Source organism: Sitophilus oryzae, unplaced genomic scaffold (genome assembly GCF_002938485.1).
Source record: "Sitophilus oryzae breed Bouriz unplaced genomic scaffold, Soryzae_2.0 scaffold_1801_pilon_pilon, whole genome shotgun sequence".
Lineage (NCBI taxonomy): Eukaryota > Metazoa > Arthropoda > Insecta > Coleoptera > Curculionidae > Sitophilus > Sitophilus oryzae.
The window spans coordinates 2319445-2324546 of NW_022146504.1; positions in this window are offsets into that span (position 1 = coordinate 2319445).

Sequence of the window (5102 nt, forward strand, 5' to 3'; positions counted from 1 at the left end):
ATACGCAAGAAAAAGAAACTAAAAATTATCCTAAAGCTTCTAGATAAGATGGATAATATATTTAAGATGGATTTAGCAAATGGATAAAAAAATAGAATAATTTATTCTATAATAAGTTTTGGAGCCTCAGGATGTTGTTCTATTTTACTTGACAGGAGAAGTCTTGGTGATCTCTTACTATATCCGAGAAAATTAGTATCTAGAAGGTGCATGACATTCTTGATAAAAGTTGTTGACTGAATATTGACGCATCATAGACACATTGACACGTCTTTGTAGTTTAATATTAACAATAAATTATTCAAAATTAATGATATTAAATATAATGTCATATAAGCCCAAAACGAATAAAAACTTAGGCTTAATAGGGAAAAGCTAGTTAAAATTACACATTAAAAATTATTTTTAAATTTGAATACTTTGTATATCGAAAATTAAATTAAAAAAGAGAAAATATATTACAGTTTCCTTTCTAAAATTAATTAAAACTAACCAACAACAATATTTTACAGCATCTAAGAAACACCCAGTAATATACTGTCATAATTTATTTTAGAAATCTAAATCATGGTTTTCAGGAGAGTTAGGCAACCTAAAAGGGTATTTGTGGGCTAATGTTGGTCGTGAAACTTTGTAGTTATGAAGAAAAAAGGCTAATAATTGTAACCCACATAATATTTTTTTGGAGCAATTTGGAGCATTTTGTATTAGCTTACATAAAATTTGATTTTAGATTAAGCAGTTCTTAATTACATCAAGGTCTTTATTGATTTTTTTTATGGTACCAGGAAAGTTAAAACTAGAATTACCATGAGGAAAAACATTTGAAAGCATTGTACTTTCTCAGAGTACCATCAGTTTTTAGCTAATTTATCACCAACATTAAACGCACTAATTTTATTTAATCAAAATTTAATCAAATTATTTTAGCTTCAGCTAATGATCCTATAAGCTCGAACATTTCTTATCAGGGATTAATAATGGGCCCGTTTTTATTCAAAAATCTTCACGATTCTGAAAATATGGACTATTAGGAACTATACGAGTGAAATTATATTAAAAAAAAAAAATACTTTTGATATTTTGATTTTCTGCCGCTATTGGAAACTTCTGCATCACTGTGCGGCCCCTTAACAATATCGATTAACGCGTACAATAAGTCAAATTTGACCATTAATTTCAACAAATAAATGTATTAAAATCTTCAATTATTATTATTAATCTTCTTGTTTATTTTTGTTGATGTTAGATAAGTATTTAATATAAAGATATTACAAGAATATTTTGCTTAATTAAATGAGGCGAGAAATAAGAAAAACCGAGTGAGGGAAATGGAAGAGGGAAGAAATGTAGATAATTTGACACTTTCAAATTTTTTAAAAGTCATTAATGTCAGTATTGCAATGTGGTTGTAAATAAATATTATTCTTTTACAAATGTTATATTCAGAAAACTATAAAATGCTCCCTATTTTAAATGAAAACTTCCAATTTTCCTTTTTAAATTCTTCAAAGCCAAAAATAAAGTATGACTTGAATATATTATTTTATTTTGTACGCCAATTTAATTACTAGATCATAACTATATTTGATATCAATTAAGTTTTAGTTACGTAACCCAGAGTGCAATTGTTAAATTCATTGTTGCCAACCATGGACGTATTTGGCGCCGGGCTAACTAACTGGAATTTAAATTTCCCGCTGGGGATTTAGGTGGTAGCTCTGCTGTAAAAAATGTCAAGTTGGCACATTTATTTATTTATTTCCTGACATTGTCATTCGTTTTCACACTAGTTTTGTATTACGAGTTTCTGGTTTAAATACATATTGTTGTGATATTCTAAGCTTAAAAATGGTTACTAGCAGACATTGCAAGTGAACATTGTTCTTTTGAAAACCTCTTTTAGTGCGAAGTGTACAAGGTAGTTTAATAATCGTAAAAAACTCATCGTAACTTTATTAGAATATTTTGTACGGGAAAGCGGTAGTAATGGCCCTTTTTGTCCTTTAAGTGCGGTTAAGGTGTGTATTGTTGATGTAAATTATAACTTTTTATATATTTATAATTAATTTATTTTTGTTTACTAATATAAGTTGATTAAAAGAAAATATGTAAAAGTGGGCAACGCTGTGCCGGTCAAGCTTCTATCCGGTCACGTGACTAAAAGTTTATTTGATATGAACTTTGGATATGAACTATAAATATGACAACCAGTGTCAAAAAGTCAGGCCTATAGTTCTAAACTAAACTGTCTATTATAAAAATATATATATTATCAAACCAAAGTGAGAAAACTTTAACGTTTTGTCACTAATATGTCTATTATTGTGACAAATTTGAAATGTATTAAACACTTATTTTCTAAATAATATTAACAAACAGGTACGAGTAAATAATAACTAAGGAGGTTTCAGAAAGAAGATTGTATCTCGACTTTGTACCTGCGATGACGCTTCTGTTTTATTTTTATTAGTTGATTTAAGTCGGTTTACTTAAATTATATACAATAAAATAATATAGTGGGTATAATAAACAAATTATGTAAATTTGGGAAAAACTCAGTCAACTGGTCCAGATCTATAATGTCTTAAGAATCTATTACGCTGTACTGTTCGGGTTGCACTCAGGGGTCCGGTAAAGCCGGGTGTGTGGCCGAAGGAAATATATATTATATTTCAGAAATCTGCCTAAGGCTTAGCCCGATCCTGTCGTGTTAAGCCACACCCAAAATTTCAAACACACGTGCTTTGATTAAGGCTTGATTAAGGTTTCCAGAGCTTCAGCATTTGCCATAAAAGAGCGAGCCATTTGTTACAAAACGATATAAATTTATATATCACTGTAATCACAAAACTTCAATCTATTTCCGTATTGTAACGCAATTTTAAATTATGTCTTTATTTTCGAGAAAATTTAGTCCAAACATAAGGAATATTTTGTTGATGTTTGACCATCAAAATTTTAAAAATAAAGAAGTTGTCTTAAAATGTGCTACAATACAGATATAGTATAATCCTTTATCTTTAATTTCTTTCTTCATTTCTGTAAAAATACCTAGCCAGTTTTACATAAAACGTTAAATGCCGAACGCTTATTTTGCTACTTTTTCGGACTAGTGAGATGGACTCTTAAATAATCAGTCTGCTCCTAATAGAGTTTTTGTTATGCCAATCGTTTGGGCAATTCTCGATTACACCCAATAACCGTGTATCGTGTTAATATAATAAGTATTATATCACAATGTCCTTGTATCTTTTTGGCAGGTTAATAAAGCTGCTAACAAATTATAACAAAGTTGTTGATTAAGTGCTTCCATATATACTAACTGAAATAACAAACTTTTACTGTCTGCTTCATATTTTTTGACGCCTGTTTCTTATTTTTAAGTTCTTATTTTTTTAAAGCAATGTTAATATAGTTAGTATATAATTATAGCAACTAATTTTGCAAAATTTACTGTTTCATTTGCTGATATAGATAGCAAAAACGGCAAATGAAACAGTAAAACAGAAAACAAAAACAGTAAAGCAGACAGCAAAAGTCTGCTCTCTGGCTCAAGTGCCCCTACACCTATAACACCTAATATATTAGTCGAGTAAAAACGATATAAAAATGTGTCAAAATATTTTTTGGAGGTATAACTACATGATATCTATACAGGATTATCAGTTAGGGCTTTGTGCATGTGAAATGACTAATTACGACCTTTATGCTTTTAGGGGAGGTTAGAAATTTTTTATCTCGGAAAATATTAAAAATTTATAACCATGTTTTTTACCTTTCCTAAGCGATAACTCCTAAACTAATAAACTTATTAACATACTCTTTTTTTTAATCGATTGAGAATACATAGGCCCTTATAGCTGAAGTAATTAAAGTTCCATAGTGAGTGTATTTTCTTTTGGAAAATGGATTAAACTTCAAACATTAACTTTATTGTATCATGATTTTCGATATGCGAGAAACTTTTTTATTTGAAGGAATTTTTACATAGCATCTGCGTATGAAATAAAGTAAAAATATTGGAAAAGTTTTTAAAACTTGGTACAATCTTCTATTGCTAATACTTTTTTAGTTATCCTAAATTAAATTTACGAATAGGCCGCACGCGAGACCGCTGCGCTCGCTCGGGCCTCGCCGCCCCGAGACTCTTCGATTTTATTTCATAGTCATATCTAGTTAACGTCTAGTCATCAAATTAACAATTATTTTATTTGGAATTTATTGGATTTGATTCAAAATATTAAAGTTTTAATGTACCGGGTGGTGCATCGTGGTTGGAAACAGAAAATTCCATGCAAATTTTGAACTGCTCAAATATTGGCTGCCCTAACGATGTTATAGCAAAGTCGTAAATAGATTTTTCAAAGTTATACCTTTGGTAAACACACATGCCAAATTTGAACCATTTTGGACAAGAGGATTTTGAGTAATTTTAGAAAAACTGCATTTATTTTTAAATTAAAATTGAACAGGTAATAATCAAACACTAGTCAAAAACCGACATACCTTAAGTTGTCAACGTCATTTTCAAACGTATTAATTTGTATGTTAAATAATGTTTCGGTTAATTTTCTCTGAATACTAAAATTTTATCAAAATTAAATTACTTTTGACAATGACAAAATTCATAAGGTATATATATAATAATATAAGGTAAACATAAGGTATATCGGTTTTTGACTGATGTTTGATTGTTACCTGTTCGGTTTTGAAAGGGTTTTAGTATAAAAATAGATGCAATCTTTCTTAAATTGCTCAAAATCGGCTGGTCCAAAATTGATCAAATTTGGCATGTATATTTATATTTATCATACATAAACCTTCAAAAATCTATTTACGACTTATCTGTAAAATCAATAGGTGAGCCAATATTTGAACGGCTCAAATTTTGCGTGGGATTTCCTAGATTTCCAACGACGATGCATCACCCGGTATACAGTAACTTTAGTTTTATATGAGGTCTCAAAACCATTTGAAGGGTCCAGGGGAACAGCATGAAACTAATTCTACAGGAGAGCACTGGACGGCTGGTGGTTATCAGGTTCTTTCCGTGTAATCTAGATTTTTACTAGGCATATATCATATAATTTAACAATTTA